The sequence below is a fragment of the Hypanus sabinus genome, chromosome 11, assembly GCF_030144855.1.
Source record: "Hypanus sabinus isolate sHypSab1 chromosome 11, sHypSab1.hap1, whole genome shotgun sequence".
NCBI lineage: Eukaryota > Metazoa > Chordata > Chondrichthyes > Myliobatiformes > Dasyatidae > Hypanus > Hypanus sabinus.
Genome location: NC_082716.1, coordinates 36,157,229 through 36,176,317, shown reverse-complemented (window position 1 = coordinate 36,176,317; position 19,089 = coordinate 36,157,229). Strand labels below are relative to the sequence as shown.

The following is a 19,089-nucleotide window of genomic DNA, read 5'->3' as shown; positions in this document are numbered from 1 at the left end:
TCTTGAATTCAGAGGAATTCAAATGAACATTTCTATAATAAATACACCAGGTCTCCAGAGACTTTTCTAGTGAAAATGGTATAAAAGTTGTAAATTATATTATGTCTAAATGAACAAGTTACCAACTAAACTAAATGAAATGCAGAAATTTGAAAAATTAAGTTTAAGGGAATATTACAACTTCCCTATTTTCAGATGTACTGTACATGGTAGGTTAACAAATTGAGGTGATTGATTAAAGTAAATAGAAACATACTGAATTTAGTCAAGGCCTATGCTTGCTTTAATACTAGTTATTGCATGCATTTATTCCATTCTAATTCTACTGAGCAGTAATTTTTGTTAAGCATGCAATAAAGGATTTTTTTTCCATGGGTGGATGGAGTCAGTCATCCCAGGATTACATTCAAATCACCCATTGTCAAATTCATTTAATGTCAAGAACTATGAGGTAAAGAATAATAAGAACAGGCTGCTAACCATTGCAAATGGGATCCAAATATCTGCAGCTGCAACTATAAAGATTAAGGAAAGATTACTGCTTGGACAAGTACTTGTCAAAAACATGAACTTCAGATGTACTTGAGTGGATGAATATTAGCAGCTTATTTCCTTTCATCCAAATCTGTATTAAAAACCCATAATAAACTACAATCACATAATTAAGCCACATTTCATATAGAAATCTGCATTTTTATTGAATATTTTATTGAGAATTTAATTGACCATCCAGTAACAGATAAAATTAATAAAAAAAATTTTGTAAATAGTGTGGGGAAGCTTATCAACCTGTCTATGAAAACTTTGCTGAAATAACATTAGGTGGAACAACATCAGAAAACATTGTGCTGCAATTAAGTTCAGAAAATAGTGACATGTAAAAAGATTTGCTGGAAAACATTCCTCCTGTTGGACATCAATTCAACTTGGCTGTCACCAAAATTTATCGCAACAGAAATTTATGGTGAAATTATGGTGACTGAGCTGCCCTATAAAATACCGATCAATCTATAAATGGCACTATGAATCACAAAACCCTGTGTTCTATTTGTGAAATGTTTCTACATACAGCTTCAATCTCAGCAGGCATTCTGAGGATAAACAGAGTGGAGGCCAGTAGCTTCTTCAAACATGCTTCAGGGTTCTACTGCCATAAGTCTCTGAATGGCTGCATATTATTCCATTTCAAATATAACAACAAAGCATTGGAAACTCACAACTTGGAGGAAAAATGTTTTGATTTTACTCTTGGTCAGTTTCCAACATGTAACTTTGGCTTGAAATTAAAATGCATATTTTGTAGTGCTTCAACAAAATACAATAGAAACATAGAAAAGCTACAGCACATTATAAATTACACCCCTTGAGATTTGTTTGTTACAGGCAGCCACAAAGCAAGAAACTTGAAGAACCCAATTTAAAAAAAAGTCCATAACCAATGCACAGAGAAAGAGGGGCAAAAACACACAAACAATCACAAACAACACAAAAACACATCATGCAAACAATAGACGCAAACAACAGCATCCGAACTGGATTGAGTCCTTAGATCCACTCCCCGGAGGAACCGAAGTAGTAGGCCCAAGCCTTGATCTCAAGTTCATCACATTCGCGGGCCAAAAATGCTGCAGAACTCGTAGAGACGGCAGCAACCATAGAGATGAATGAACATTGTGGGAGAGTGAGTAAGTCAGCCTGACCCTCATCTTACACTCTGGTTTTCCAGTCTGTCCAGGTTGGCATTTAAATTGTCCAAGCACCTGGTAGTGCGTTGCTCTAGGGCAGGGGTCGGCAACGTTTACCACTGAAAGAGCCAATATGGACCCATTTCCCACAGAAAAGAAAACACTGGGAGCCACAAAATCCGTTTGACATTTAAAATGAAATAACACTGCATACAACGTTTTTTTTTGCCTTTATGCTATGTATAAACAAACTATAATGTGTTGCATTTATGAAATTGATGAACTCCTGCAGAGAAAACGAAATTACATTTCTGCATGCAACAAAAACATTTTGAACTCCGACAAAAAGACGTTGGGTTGAAGGTTACTCCATAGTTAGCCTACCTTGGATCGAAGAATTAAAAGAAAGCGCGCACTGGCGGGTGTCAGGCATTGGCAGTAGTGATGTATATTAATAGCGATAAAAAAACACGTTGTAGCGGTGCTACACGCAGTGCTATAACGACACTGCAGTCAAAGATAACTTTATTCGAGCTAAACAGCCTTGCTTTAAAGCCTCCCTCAACCCGTCCCCATGGGCACAGATGCTCCAAAAGACACCTACTCACAAACCCCCGTAGATTATCTCCCTTAGCCGGAACGGTGGCTAATTGTGAGCCGGTTCGGATGTGCCAGGAAATGGGGTCTCCACAACGTTTTATTTAGATTGTACAAGATCACCATAATCTTCAAATTTCGAATTACATTTCAAAAACTAACAAACCATGGGGAGCCACAGCACAGAGATGAAAGAGCCGCGGGTTGCCGACCCCTGCTCTAGGGCATGAATCCTGATGTAGCGACACACCCGGGCCACACCGCCAGAAGACATTCTCAATCTCACCAAATTGGCTTGGTGCTATCCAAGTTCGCACCCAGGTGAGGCGGGCAGGCATCAAAACTACTCTGCATTGACTCCTCTCCAAATCGTTCACTCCAATGGTGACAGCGATAACAACTCCGTCTTGTGCACATTGCATTCTGGCACCTGCATGGCCCATCCTTCGAATTAGCTTTGCCTTCAATTGCTTCTTCATTGTTTGCAGTGATAGTTGACCACAACTTAGTTTAAAGACTTCTCTTGCCTTCTCTCCATAACTTTGACGCCTTAATTAACCGCCAGTTTAAATATACTCAATGACTTGACCTCCAGAGTAATGCATGGCATTTAATCGGTGGATTACCACCCTGTGACTAAAGAAATTCCTCACTTCTGTTCTAAATGGATGTACCTCTACTCCCACACTATGCCCTCTAGTGCTCAACTCACCTGCTATAGAAAACATCCTCTCATATCCACACCACCTAAGCCTTTCAATATTCAATAGGTTTCAATGCAATTTTAAACCCCCTACCTTATCCTTTGAAACTCCAGCGAGTACAGACCCTGAGGTGTCAAACACTCCACATGTTAACCCTATCATTCACAGAACCATTCTCGTGAACTTCCTCGTAACCCTCTTCAGTGCCAGCACATCTTTTCTTAGATAAGGGGCTCATTACACTCACAATACTCCAAGTGCAGTTTGACCAATGCCTTATAAAGCCTCAAGACCATAAAACAGAGGAGCAGAATTAGGCCATTTAGCCTGTTGAGTCCTCTCCGCCATTCAATCATGCCTGAACTTTTTTTTTCACCTCCTCAGTCCCACTACCTGGACCTCATCCCATAACCTTTGATGCTATGGCCAATCAAGAACCTAACAATCTCCACCTTAAATACACCCAACAACTTGGCCTCCATAGCAGACTGTGGTAACAAATTCACCATCCTCTGGCTAAAGAAATTTCTCCATATCTGTGTCTTAAATGGACACCCATCTATCCTGAGGATGTGCCCTGTTGACCTGGACTCCTCCACCAGGGGAAACATCCTTTCCACATCTACTCTGTCTACGCCTTTTAATATTGAAAAGGTTTCACTGAGATCCCCCCATCCTTCTAAATTCCAGTGAGTACAGAGACAGAGCTACTAAATATTCCTCATATGATAACCCTTGTATTCCTCAAATCATTTTTGTGAACCTCTCCAATGCCAGCACATCTTTTCTTAGATAAAGCCCAAGATTGTTCACCATACTCAAGGTGAGGCCTCACCAGTGCCTTATAAAGCCTCAGCATCACATCTGACATCAAGGAGTCCAAAGTCCCTCTGCATCTCAGATTTTTGGATTTTCTCCTTGTTTAGAGAATAGTCTGTACATTTACTTCTTCTACTAAAGTTTGCAATTTCCAACATAGTATTTCATTTGCCACTTTCTTGCCTGGTCTCCTCATCTGTTTACGTTCTTCTGCAGCCTTTCTGTTTCCTCACACTAAATGCCCCCTCCAACAATCTTCATATCATCTGCAAACTTGGCAACAAAGACATCTATTCATTCATCTAAATCATTGATATACAGTGTAAAAAGCAGTCCCAACACTGACCCCTGTGGAACACCACTAGTCACTAGCAGCCAACCAGAAAAGGATCCTTTTATTCCCACTTGCTGCCTCCTATCAATCATCCAATGCTCCAATTATGTTAGTAACTTTCCTGTAATACCAAGGGCTCTTAACTTGGTAAGGAGCCTCATGTGTGGCACCTTGTCAAAGGCCTTCTGAAAGTCAAAATGTATAACATCCACTGCATTCCCTTTATACATCCTACTTGTAATCTCTCAAAGAATTCCAACAGGTTCAACAGGCAAGATTTTCCCTAAGGGAAACCATGCTGACTTTGTCCCATCTTGTCCTGTATCATCAAGTACTCCATAACCTCATCCTTAACAACTGACTTCAACATCTTCCCAACCACTGGTCGGGCTAACTGGTCTATATTTCCTTTCCGCTGCCTCCCTCACTTCTTAACGAGTGGAGTGACATTTGCAATTTTGCGGTCCTCTGGAACCATGCCAGAGTACAATGATTCTTGAAAGATCCTTACTAATGCCTCCATAATCTCTACTGCTACCTCTTTCAGAACCCTAGGATGCAGTTCAACTGGTCCAGGAGACTTATATACCTTTAGGTCTGACAGGTTTTTGAGCACCTTCTCCTTTGTAATAGTAACTGCACTCATTTCTCCTCCCTCACATCCTTCAACACCTGGCACACTGTTTGTGCCTTCCACAATGAAGACTGATACAAAATACTCATTTAGTTCATCTGCCTCCTTCTTGTCCCATTATGATTTCTCTGGCCTCATTTTCTAGCCGTTCTATACATCCACTCTCATCTCTATTTTTAAGAAATATAGTTGAGTATTTCAAATTTGAGTATCTCAGCATTACATCTTTGGTCTTATGTTGTAGATCTCTCAAAATATTGAAGATGGTGCCAGTGAACAATGCAATGTCCTTCAGACAATTCACTGAACTACATCTTTCAATTCTCCTATCAAATATGATTATATTGCTAAGCTATGTGCAGTTGGAACTTGTGATTTACATTTCGATGGTGGTTTTGGGCTGACTGGGCGATCTGGAGCTTTGCTGTTTCCGAGGGAGTTCAGTGCAGTTTAAAGCAGAGAGCGAGGCCTGGAGGCCAAGAAACCTGGGGACGGAACATATCTGCCTGTGTTTGACCGGTCTCTCTCTAACTCTCACTATCTGCTGCCAGAGGAAGGAGCTGAGGTCTTGTATCTTGAGCAAGGTTTGATCAGCGTGGTCTGTCGATTGGATTCTGCAGTTCATGATATACGTGTTTCTCATTTCTCCTTTAATTATGCTATTTTGTGCAATTTTAATCAGGGCGGATTAATTTTAGATCGAAGCAAGAGGTGAAAAGGGAAGAAGTAAAGGCATCTCAGAGAGGAGCCGTTTTTAAAAATCTGATCGAGGAGAAGAGGCTAGACTGCGCAGATGCGTGACGTAGTGCGCCAAAGATTTTTTAAAAAGACTGCCATTTACAGTGGCCATTGTCAGAGAGGACTGAGTCAGAGTGGGTCAGCTTTGGCTCAATCAGGCTTCGGCGTAAACAGGCAGAGGCAAGGTTTGAACAGGGCACAACTGCGCAAGCGCGTGAAAGTCGGCCTCTGAGATCGGCAGGAGAATTTAAAAAGTGAACAGAGGCTGAGGACAAGATTCACTCCAAGTGAGGTAAAACCAGGTAAGCTCCTTTAATTAATCTAATTAGATTAGGAGTAGGTAATGGAGGCAGCAGTTAGGGCAGTTGAGTGCTCCATTTGCAGTATGTGGGAAGTCAGGGCGAGCACAATTGTCCCTGATGACTACACCTGCAAAAGGTGCATCCAGCTGCAGCTCCTGACAAACTGTGTTAGGGAACTGGAGCTGGAGCTGGATGAACTTCGGATCATTCGGGAGGCAGAGGCAGAAATAAACAGGAGTTACAGGGAGATAGTCACCCCTAAGAGTCAGGAGACAGGTAGCTGGGTGACTGTCAGGAGAGGGAAGGGGATTAGACAGAATGAGCAGAGCATCCCTGTGGCCGTTCCCATCAATAATAAGAATACCACTTTGGATACCGTCGGTGGGGATGACCTACCAGGGACAAGTTGCAGTGGTTGCGTTTCTGGCACCAAGATTGGACCCTCAGCTCAGAAGGGAAGAAGGGAAAAGAGGAGAGCAGTAGTGATAGGGGATTTGATAGTTAGAGGTACAGATAGGAGGTTCTGTGGAAGAGATCGAGAATCCCAAATGGCCTGTTGCCTCTCTGGTGCCATGGTTCATGATATCTCAGATCGACTTCTCAGTATTCTCAAGAGGGAGAGTGAGCAGTAGGATGTTGTGGTTCATGTGGGGACCAATGACGTGGGTAGAAAGAGTGAGGAGGTCCTGAAAGGTGAGTTTAGAGAGTTAGGCGCCAAGTTAAAGGACAGGACCTCTAGGATAGCAATCTCAGGATTGCTACCAGAGCCACGTGCAGGTGGTTTTAGAAATAGTAAGATAGTGCAGATCAACACGAGGCTGAAGACATGGTACAGAAGGAAGGGCTTCAGACTTATAGGTAATTGGGCAGTTTTCCAGGGAAGGTGGGACCTGTTTACATCTGTTTACATGGGAAAGGTCTAGTAACACTTATAGGGGTGTATTATAGACCACCTAATGGGGAGCGAGAATTGGAGGAGTAAATTTGTAAGGAGATAGCAGATATTTGTAGTAAGCACAGGGTTGTGACTGTGGGAGATTTTAATTTTCCACACATAGACTGGGAAGCCCATACTATAAAAGGGCAGGATGGTTTGGAGTTTGTAAAATGTGTGCAGGATAGTTTTTTGCAGCAATACATAGAGGTACCAACTAGAGAAGGGGCAGTGTTGGATCTCCTGTTAGGAATGAGATAGGTCAGGTGACAGAGGTATGTGTTGGGGAGCACTTCTGGTCCAGTGATCACAATGCCATTAGTTTCAATGTAATTATGGAGAAGGATGGGACTGGACCCAGGGTTGAGATTTTTGATTGGAGAAAGGCTAACTTAGAGGAGATGCGAAAGGATTTAGGAGGAGTGGATTGGGACAATTTGTTTTATGAGAAGGATGTAATAGAGAAATGGAGGTCATTTAAAGGAGAAATGGTACCTGTTAGGTTGAAAGGAAAGTTAAAAGTCCATGATTTTCAAGGGATATTGGAAACTTGGTTTGTAAAAAGAGAGAGATCTACAATAAATATAGGCAGCATGGAGTAAATGAGGTGCTCGAGGAATATAAAGAACGTTAAAAGAATCTTAAGAAAGAAATTAGAAAAGCTAAAAAAAGATACAAGGTTGCTTTGGCAAGTAAGGTGAAAGTAAATCCAAAGGGTTTCTACAGCTATATTAATAGCAAAAGAATAGTGAGGGATAAAATTGGTCCCTTAGAGAATCAGAATGGACAGCTATGTGTGGAACCAAAAGAGATGGGGGAGACTTTGAACAATTTCTTTTCTTCGGTATTCACTAAGGAGAAGGATATTGAATTCTGTAAGGTAAGGGAAACAAGTAGGGAAGTTATGGAAACTATGATGATTAAAGAGGAGAAAGTACTGGTGCTTTTAAGGAATATAAAAGTGAATAAATCTCCGGGTCCTGACAGGATATTCCCTAGGACCTTAAGGGAAGTTAGTGTAGAAATAGCAGGGACTCTGATAGAAATATTTCAAATGTCATTAGAAACGGAGATGATGCTGGAGGATTGGTGTATTTCTCCTGTTGTTCCATTGTTTAAAAAGGGTTCTAAGAGTAAACCTAGCAATTATAGGCCTGTAAATTTGACGTCAGTGGTGGGAAAATTAATGGAACGTATGCTTAGAGATGGTATATATAATTATCTGGATAGACAGGGTCTGATTAGGAACAGTCAACATGGATTTGTGCGTGGAAGGTCATGTTTGACAAACCTTAGTGAATTTTTTGAAGAGGTTACTAGGAAAGATGACAAGGGTAAAGCAGTGGATGTTGTCTATATGGACTTCAGTAAGGCCTTTGACAAGATTCTGCATGGAAGGTTAGTTAGGAAGGTTCAATCTTTAGGTTGTAAATATTGAAGCAGTAAAATGGATTCGACAGTGGCTGGATGGAAGATGCCAGAGAGTACTGGTGGATAATTGTTTGTCAGGTTGGAGGCCGGTGACTAGTGGTGTGCCTCAGGGATCTGTACTGGGTCCAATGTTGTTTGTCATATACATTAATGATCCAGATGATGGGGTGGTAAATTGGATGAGTAAGTATGCAGATGATACTAAGATAGGTGGCGTTGTGGATAATGAAGTAGATTTTCAAAGCTTGCAGAGAGGTTCAGGCTAAGTGTGAGGTGATATATTTTGGTAGGACGAATCAAAATAGGACATATATGGTGAATGGTAGGACATTGAAGAATGCAGTAGAACAGAGTGATCTAGGAATAATGGTGCATAGTTCCCTGAAGGTGGAATCTCATGTGGATAGGGTGGTGAAGAAAGCTTTTGGTATGCTGGCCTTTATAAATTGGAGCATTGAGTATAGGAGTTGGGATGTAATGTTAAAATTGTACAAGGCATTGGTAAGGCCAAATTTGGAGTATTGTGTACAGCTCTGGTCACTGAATTATAGGAAAGATGTCAACAAAATAGAGAGTGTACAGAGGAGATCTACTAGAATGTCACCTGGGTTTCAGCACCTAAGTTACAGAGAAAGTTAGGTCTTTATTCTTTGGAACGTAGAAGGTTGAGGGGGGACTTGATAGAGGTATTTAAAATTATGACGGGGATAGATAGAGTTGACGTTGATAGGCTTTTTCCATTGAGAGTAGGGGAGATTCAAACAAGAGGACATGAGTTGAGAGCTAGGGAGCTAAAGTTTAGGGGTAACACGAGGGGGAATTTCTTTACTCAGACAGTGGTAGCTGTGTGAAACGAGCTTCCAGTAGATGTGGTAGAGGCAGGTTTGATTTTGTCATTTAAAGTAAAATTGGATAGGTACATGGACAGGAAAGGAATGGAGGGTTATGGGCTGAGTACAGGCTGATTGCAGGGACTAAATGAGAGTAAGCATTCAGCATAGACTAGAAGGGCCAAGATGGCCTGTTCCCGTGCTGTAATTGTTATATGGCTATATGGACAGGCTCTGCAGCTTGCCGTCAACGAACAACACAGCGCTAAACTGAACTGAACATCTTTAGATTGTTTTAATGACTCTGGATTAACGTTTATTACTCTCAATGTTTTTCCCTAATTTTTTGCTGTTGGCATGATTTGTACTTTTTTTTGCATGTTGGGTGTTTGATGTACCCACAACCAATGATCTCACCTTAAGGAACACACACAAAATACTCGAGGAATTCAGTAGGCCAGATAGCATGAACAGAAAAGAGTAGTCGACATTTCAGGACAAACCCTTCAGCAGGACCTATAATATATTAAGATGATTAGAATTTTACAGCACAGAAAGAAGCTGGCTGAGTAACAGAAGCTAGACACTTCTGCAGACTCACTGCTTCCTCAACACTTCCTGCCCCTCCACCTATCTCTGCAAACTTGGCCACAAAGCCATCAATTTCATCATCAAAATCATTGGCATATAATATGAAAGAAGGATGTCCCAAAATGGGCAGCCAACCAGAAAAGGACCCCTTTACTCTCCTCACTCATTGCCTCCTGCCAATCAATCTTCATTCCATGCTAGTATCTTTCCTATAATACTATACTATCTTGTTACGACAGCCTTAAGTGCAGCACTTGTCAGAAGCCTTCTGAAAATTCAAGTAAACAATATCTACTGACTGTCCTTTGTCTATCCTGCCTCTTATTCCCTCAAATAATTCAAACAGATTTGATAGGCAAGACAAATCCTCTTTTGTAGCCTCGTTTATATTCCCTCTATATCCTTTGGTATCCTCTTTTATATTTCCCTCAAGGAAACCATGCTGACTTTTGCCTACTTTACCATGTGCCTCGAAGCAACCCAAAACTTCATCCTTAATAATAGACTCCAACATCTTCCCAATCACTAAAGTCAGGTGAACTACCCTACAATTTCCTTTCTTCTGCCCCCCTCACTTCCTAAAGAGCAGAGTGACTTACAATTTTCCAATCCTCCAAAACAATTCCAAAATTTAGTGATTCTTGAAAGAAATCACTACTAATCCCTCCAGAATTTCTTTAACCACCCTGGGGTGTAGTCTATCTGGTTCAGGTGAGTTATCTACCTTCAGACCTTCCAATTTCCCAAGCACCTTCTCTTCGGTATTAACAACAACACTCACTTCTGGTCCCTCACACTTTCAAATTTCTGGCATACTGCTCGTGTTTTCTAGGGGGCAGAAGTGAGTGAAGACCAACACAATATACTTATAGTCTATTGAAGACTCTTAGCCCTCAACAGCATCTCTTCCATTTCACACACGTTTGCTCTCACCCATCCTCCCGCCACCTTACCAGGGATAGGGGTTCCTCTTGTCCTCACCTACCATCATATCAGCCTCAGCATTCAGGACATAATTCTCCAAAACTTCTGCCATCTCCAATGGGATCCGACCACCAAGCTCGTCTTTCCCTCCCCCCTACTTTCTGCTTTCCACCGGGATTGCTCCCTACGCAAACCCCTTGTCCATTCATCCCTCCCCACTGATCTCCCTCCTGGCACTTATCCTTGCAAGCAGAACAAGTGCTACATCTGCCCCTACACTACCTCTCTACCATCCAGGGCCTTAAACAGTCCTTCCAGGTGAGACAACACTTCACCTGCGAATCTATTGAGGTCATTTACTGTGTTTGGTGCTCCCGGTGTGGCCTCCTGTACATTGGTGAGACCCGACGTAAATTGAGAGAATGCTTCATCCATCAGAACAAGCAGGATCTCCTAGTGGCCACCCATCATTAATTTTACCTCTCATTCCCATTCCAATACGTCCATCCATGGCCTCCTCCAGTGTCGTGATGAGGCCACAGTTAGGTTGGAGGAACAACATCTTATATTCCATTTGGGTAGCCTCCAACCTGATGGCATGAACATCAATTTCTCAACCATCCGGTAATGCCCCCCCCCCTCCATTTCCAATTCCCTTTTCCCTCTCTCACCTCATCTCCTTGCCCGCCCATCACCTCCCACTGGTGCTCCTTCCCTTTTTCTTTCTTCCATGGCCTTTTGTCTTTTTCACCAATCAACTTCCCAGCTGTTTAACCTCATCCCTCCCCATCCAGGTTTCCCCTCCCCCCCCCACCTTTTAAATCTACTCCTCAGCTTTTGTTCTCCAGTCCTGCCGAAGTGTATCGGCCCGAAACACTGACCGTACTTTTCTCCCCCATAGATGCTGCCTGGCCTGCTGAGTTCCTCCAGCATTGTGTGTGTGTTGCTCACAATATACTCAAGTTCATCTGCCATTTTTGTTCCTCCCTTTACTACATCTCCAGCGTCATTTTTCAGCAGCCCAGTTTCCCAATCACCTACTTTTTACTCTATATTTGAAAACACATTTATATTATTAGCCAGCTTTTATTCATAATTAATCTTTTCTCTCCTTATAGCTTTTTAGTTGCCTTCTGTTGTTTTTAAAAAACTTCCCAAACCTCTAATTTCCTAATAATATTTTGCTACATTATATGCCCTCTCTCTTGCTTTTATGGTGTCTTTGACTTCTCTTGTCAGCCACAAATGCTTCATCCTCCTGATATGAATAGTTTTTCATCTTTGGTATACATCTATCCTGCACCTTCTGAATTGCCCCCAGAAATGCCAGTCATTACTGTTCTGCCATCATCTCTATAGTGTCCTGTTCCAATCAACTTTGATTAGCTCCCCCATCACGCTTCTGTAATTCTGCTTTCCCTTTCTCCTGTGGTCCGCTCTCTTTTCCTATCAGATTTCTTCTTCTCCAACCCTTTACCTTTCCCACAAACCTGGCTTCATCTATCACCTTCGTGCTAGCCCCCATCCCTTCCCCCAAATATTTTATTTTGGCGTTTTCCCCTTTCCTTCTCGATCCTGAAAAAGGGTCTTGGCCCGAAATGTCAACTGTTTATTCATTTCCATGGATGCTACCAGACCTGCTGAGTTCCTCCAACATTTTGTATGTATTGCTTAGAATTCTTATTTGTTGGTGCTTTATTTTGGATAAACCGAGACAGGTAGAGGGGAAGGTATGGAGTTGGGAGACATGAACCTCCTTTATACCAAATTGTACATTAAACATTTTACTCTCTAATGTTGATGAGATTATCCTCAAGTAGGGACATTTGGCCAAGAAGTCTTAGAACAGAAAAGTTTGAGTCATACACTCTGTCTTATAGAGCCATACAGCTGAGAGATAGCTCCAGTATAGCCACTGCACCCATGCTGTACCACACTTCTGCCCAAAATCGGTGTGTTGTATCCTGGTTCACGTCTTCACTGTTATGCTGTAGGTACTTCATTTAGCAGCTTTGTAAGAGCTGACTATTCTGCTTTCAGCCTGTTTGGGTTATTTTTGAAGATAAAGAATGATGCGGAATGTGTGCCATCCAATTAGCGGGAGGTTTCTCTTGGTGAGGGACAATAATCTTGGTCTTGGGCTTTTGTTCGAGAGGAGATGAAGAGAGAAAATACTGGTTAGAACTGGTCATAGCATACAATCCCAGTGTGAGACCCACTTGTTCGAGATGGATTGCAAGCGACATTCTGAAGGCAGTGTGTGCTTTCACGTTGACCGAGAACCCAACACGTGAGTGACAGAGAAATTCAAGATGAGCTCCAACTTGTGGACATTTGACTGTTTAATTAGAATGGGCCCTTTTCTTTTTGTTATTCTTTACTAACCCTTTAGTTAAGATTCATAAATATAATTCCTTTGATCGTATGCAGTGTACTGTCTTATTTTGTGGCATTAATTTGTAACAGGGTAGCGAATTACACAACATCCACACAAACAAGTGGGCTCCTGCCTGAATCTCACATCTTTGGCGGGGCCAGAGATCGTCTTCCCTAGACCTGCGCAGCTGAGGAAACCAGAGTGTTTCATTGTGGGAGTATCAACAAGGAACAATTTCATTGGATGCTGTGCAATTACTCTAAGCATTGATCCAGTGGGTTGTGTTACGTACACGCAACCCTGGGGAAAAGTTACCTCTTACCTGCATGCAACACAAGAAGTTCTAGCAACAATAGAACACACCTGGAGTCTGGTTTTGCTGTTAACGAACACTATTTATTAGTAACTATGTAAAATAGTAACTTAAACCAGGTAAACCAAGAGTTAGCAGTGTTATGCATATATAGGTGCATAGATAAAGTTCTCAAACTTATTCATACTCCGGTGGCAAGAGTTACAGTCTTACAATGGTATGTAAGAAAGTTCTGTTCAGTTCAATCCACGGAATTTGAAGAGAGAGAGAGAGATATTTGTAATCCAAACAAACAGGTGTTGTCAATCTTCCTGTTGTCCTCTGAATCCTCACATGAAATATCACCAAAAGTAGTTTATCACAAAGGGGACCATCTTCAAGGGAACTACCATCCCAGCAAGGATCGACACACCAGTAGATTCCACAAGTTTACCCCAATCATACACAACTTGATAGCCACTTATCCAGTTCCACAACATACAAAATAACTCCAACAGTGATTTGTCACCGGGGTGCCTTTCATCAGTGAACTACCACACCCAGATAAAGGGTAAACACACACATGTATTCACAAAGGTTTTCCCCTCACTTGAGAACCAACTCCTGCGGATTAACTCTGTGACAAACACACTTCCGTATCTGAATGGAAACAAACTCACCCTCACAGGCTACTTGGAGAGAGGGTCCAAACAGTGATCTCTTTGTAACTAGATTTCTTCTGTTTCAAACCTTCCTCTCTGTAAACTTCTAGTTGCAGCACTTGTGAGAGTCATTTATCAAAACTCTGGATCGATCTCTACACACCCCTTTTGGGCTACTGGAAGTTTAAACCAGCAACCAACTCATTGGCATCTTCCATTGACCGAATCCATCTTGACTCTGAGCATACGGCTGTGCGTCCTTGTATATTCAAAACAAGACGCGAGAAACTATAAACATTCATTGTCCATCAGATAACTCCACCTCTCTCACTGTAGTAATCCAGAAATTTTGTAGTCAACAGTGTCTACAAGCCAGTATCATTCTTTCAGCATTTTAAAGTGACAGTCCACATAAAAAGTTATGTGTTAAACTATTTAGTCTTTGTTAAACTATTGTTCGGTAAAGTGATTATGACACATGGTTATGGATGCTGCAGGGATGGAATGGAGGTTTGATAAAATGGCGGGCAAAGACTTTGTTCTAGTTCAGACTTGCACTGATGTAATGGCAGTAGAACTGCCTGGTACTATCAGGGCCCCAGGAGGGTCCCCGTGGGCTGTCCATATTTTCCAGGAGAAGGGGAGTGAAGAAAAGCATGCGAAATCGGAAGCCAAGTTTCCCGTAATTGGGGGTGGAGACTTTAAAGACAAGTTACTCTCATTTTTGCGGAGTGAGGGGAAGGAGTGGTCTGATGTAGAGGTCTAATGAGTCCTCTAGCATGGGCTGAGCATTCTGAGTTGGCAATGGCCCTTACCTTCCTGGAGAATAAATGGCAAAATGCCCAGGCTTAAAGTCCCAACTATTATAGGCTCAGTCCATTTTCAGAAACAAAGTCTATCCCTAAAGGGAAAGAGGAGTATGAGACTTGGGCAGAGCAGACCTTTCGGTTGCTAGATGAGGAACAGTGCTCTGATGACAAAAAAAAAGACAGCAATTGGTTGAAAGTTTGAAGGGGCCAGCTGTTGACGTAGTGGGATCCGTAAGCACACAGAACTCCTTTGCTACTTCTGCAAGTGCTAGAAAATGTGTTTGGCATGACGTAAAGCCGATTGGAGCTTATGACGGGGTTTCAGAGCATGTTTCAGGAGAAAGGGAAGAAGCTTTCTGCCTACATTTTTGGGCTAGATAGGCAGCTAAATTGCTTGCAGCGTAGAGGGGCCATTCAACCGACTGAAGTGAATCAGTTAAGAATAGACCAAGTGGTGAAAGACATCCATTCGCTAGACCTGATCGCTTGGGGTTTCCAAATGTCTCATAAGACAACCCCCCCCCCCCCCCGCCACCCCGTTTGTTGAGCTAATCAGAGAAGTAAAAGAGGAGGAATCAGAATCAGGTTTATTATCACCAGCATATGACATGAAATTTGTTAACTTAGCAGCAGCAGTTCAATGCAATACATAATCTAGCAGAGAGAAAAAATAATAATAAATAAAATAAAACTTAATAAGGAAGCGATTGAGGCTCGGGAAGCCTCCATCCATAGGGTACAGTCCTCGGTAGTGGGTCCTTTGGCTGGAGTGACCACCGATAAACCCAGGGAGTGGTGAAGGAGCTCATGGGAGTGTTTAGGACTGAGATGTCCCGGTTGTTATCAGTGGATGTGCCTCTTCCCCCCCCCCCCACCCACTGTATGATAGGGTTGATAGGGAGGCGGACTCCCTAAGGGGATAGACTATGCAGAGAGCTGCAAGTGGCTGGGATCCCATGAGAAGGGGAGCGGCTGGTATTGTCTGTTATGACTGTGGTAAACAAGGACACTTGAGGAAAGGAGTGTGATTGACAGTAAACCCCTCGGAGTGTGAAATCCCAGGTACCTAAGCAGAGAGACCCAATGAGGGAATGGCCTGGAATCTCGGAGTGAACATGGTCCCAGTACTATGTCCAGGAACATCCTAAAGCAAAAAAACCCTATTTCTGAAGGCTTACTGCAGCCAAGCTCCAATGGATCGCTACAGATTGAGCATATTTATGCGAGAGCCATACTTGACACCAGCTCTCAGGTTACTCTGTTGTACCATTAGTTTCACAACTGGTACGTGACACATTTACCATTGACAACACTCAGTGTGCTAGAGTTCTGGGGTCTTAGTACTGATGACTATCTGTACGATGGTTACTTGTCTTTGAAGCTGGAGATTTCGTAGGCAATTGTGAGAGTAGCTGAGGTCCTTGATTCATTAGTGCTGGTTTATCCACACCCAATCGAGAGGGATGGAGCTTCAATTCTCGTGGGAACAAATGCTCCATGCCCAAGGCAGAGGCCCTCTTGGTGGACACTCTGGAACATCACGAAGAGCCTCACCTGATGGGGTACTGGTGAGGCCCAAATTGCAGAAGCCCTCAATTGTACAGGTGAACAGGATGACACTGAGTGTCAGGAACACTTCGGAGCAGGAGGTCGTCCACAGGCAGATGCCAATGGTGCACCCCTTCCCGGTGACAGTAATGCCTCATGTTCCTGTGAGAGGAGCTGGGCAGAAACTCTCTCTGGAAAGCAGAAAGATGACTGTTGAGTCATTCAATTTTAGGGACTCCCTGGTACCTAGAGTTTGGAAGAATAGGTTGATAGAGAAAATGCTGAAGCTGGAAGATATCTTTTCTAATGACAAGTTTGATGTGGGTTGTTCCAAGAGCACTCGCCACACTAACCAGATGACAGAGGATACCACATTTAGAGAAAGGTTGCGGTAACCGGCACCTGCAGAGATGGAGGATGTTCAGCAGCATCAGCAAAAGTTGAAGGAAGCTGGGATCACCGAGTCCAGAAGTCCTTATGCATCTCCACTAGGAGTGGCCAGGAAGAAGAATGGGAAGGTATGGATGTGGGTGGACTATTGGACTCTGAACAGGCGTACACTCTCTGACCAGTATACAGTCCCAAGAATCGAGGACGCACTGGCCTGCCTGAATGGTGCGACATGGTTCAGTGTGCTGGACTTGAGGAGTGAGTATTATCAGATTCCCATGAGTGAAGCTGATAAAGAGAAGTCTCATCTAAAGTAGGTGTCTGAGATGAGAAGGGAGTTGAAAAAAGCTCATGAATTAGCTGAGTTCTTGGCTGCCAAGCAGAATCAAGGAAATAAGAGGAGGTATGATCAAGAAGTTAGATTCTCTGGGGCATGTCACGTGATGACGTAGGATCGAGACGCTGGAACCCAGCCCTCCCATAAAAAAGTCAATAAATTAATGTTTAAGTGAAGAAAAGTTAATCAATACTTTTTTAAGGTTACTTATAAACTACTCCAGATTGTTTTAAGCTATGCCTCATAAACAGAGGACGAAGAAAACTACCACTGCAAAGACAGCTCAAGTTGGAGCAGAATCAAGGCCTACTTCTACCGAAGAACTGCGGACTCAGGTACAATACATCACCGGCGAAACTGAACAGGAAACTGCGGCAGCATCGGCCATTTCTAAAGGAAAAGATCAACAAGAACTGTGCAAGCGTAAAGGAATGAGCATGCGCAAACGAGACCAACCAGAACTACAAAACCCAGCAGCGACTGAAACCGAAAGTGAAAGTGAATCTGAGAGAGAGTTGGACTCTCTGGAAAAATCAGACGAAGATGGAGATGAAAGTTCCTCTGAAAATACAAAAAAGACATTGAGGCAAATAATGCATAAATTAAATGCATTAAAAGTAACCAAAAAGTAATTAAAGAAAAAATAATAAATATGGAGGCTATGTTTGATAAAATGACAAAGAAACAGAAAAAAATGGAAAAGAAAATTACAGATTTGGAAGTCAAAATGGAAGAAATGGATGGAAGAATTAAGAATATGGAAGATGATAATAATGCCTGGACATCAGAAAGAAAACAACTCGTGGGAAAAATTGATAAGCTTGAAAATTTTAGTAGACGCAACAATATTAAAATTGTTGGACTTAAAGAAGATACCGAAGGAGAAGACCCAATAAATTTTTTTCAAAAATGGATTCCTGAAAAATTCAAAATGGGAGAAGAAACTTCAATTCAGATTGAAAGGGTGCACAGAGCCTTAAGGCCAAGATCTCAAGATGATCAAAATCCGCGATCAATTTTGATAAGATGTTTAAGATACCAGGATAAAGAAAAGATTTTGAGGGCGGCTGCCCAAGGTGCCAAAAGAAGGAAGGGTCCATTGATGATAGCAGAGAAACCAGTTCTTTTTTATCCTGATACAAGTTATAACCTTTTGAAGAGAAAGAAAGAATTTAATCCAGCTAAAAAAGTCTTATGGGAAAAAGGTTATAAAAGGTTTTTAATGCGTCACCCAGCAACACTGATAATTTTTTTGGAGGAGGGAAAAAGATTTTTTCCCGATTATCGAGATGCGGAGGTGTTCGCACAAAAACTTCCATCTATTCGCTAATTAAACGTACAGACTTCTAAAGGTAATGGTTAAAGACGAAAACAGAGATAGCGAATGGAACTGATGGACATTTAAGGATGATATAAGGGAGAAAAGTAAAATTTTAGAAATATTAATTGAGAATAGTATGTTTTTTCTTTTTTTATATATATACTTTTTATGTTGCGGAGGGGCTGGGGAGCTTTGAATCGGTTACTACGGGATTCACGTGTGTAATCATGGCGATTGCCATGACCCGTACAATAGAGGGGGGTAATGTTGTGTTTTTTTTCTTTCACAACATTAGTAGGGGGGTATTTTGTTTTTTTCTTTATTTTCTATTTTTCTTCTATTCTTTTGCCTGGATAATTGGTGGGGACACACATAGCAACATGGAGACTTCTAAAAAGATTTCCCAGGATACCATGAAAGTTGAAAGATTAGGTATTATTATAGATTGGAGTAACATAATTAAAAATAATGACTAATTTATTGAATTTTTTAAGTTTTAATGTTAATGGGCTTAATGGACCAATAAAAAGAAAAAGAATTTTAACATATATTAAAAAAATGAAAATAGATACAGCTTTCTTACAAGAAACTCATTTAACGGATATAGAACATCAGAAATTAAAAAGAGACTGGGTTGGAAATGTCATTGCAGCTTCATTTAACTCAAAGGCGAGAGGAGTTGCAATTTTGGTTAATAAAAATTTACCAATTAAAATACAAAATGTATTAATTGATTCGGCAGGAAGATATTTAATTATACATTGTCAAATTTTTTCAGAACTATGGACTCTTATGAATATTTATGCACCAAATGAAAATGATGTAAAATT

General features: G+C 41.7%; 1 protein-coding gene across 3 annotated transcripts in view; it reads right to left on the bottom strand.

Moving 5' to 3' along the window:
• The window catches only part of ccdc24 (coiled-coil domain containing 24), a 128,721-nt gene that overhangs the window by 36,856 nt on the left and 72,776 nt on the right, over window positions 1-19,089 (bottom strand). The gene's annotated exons all lie outside the window — the stretch shown is intronic.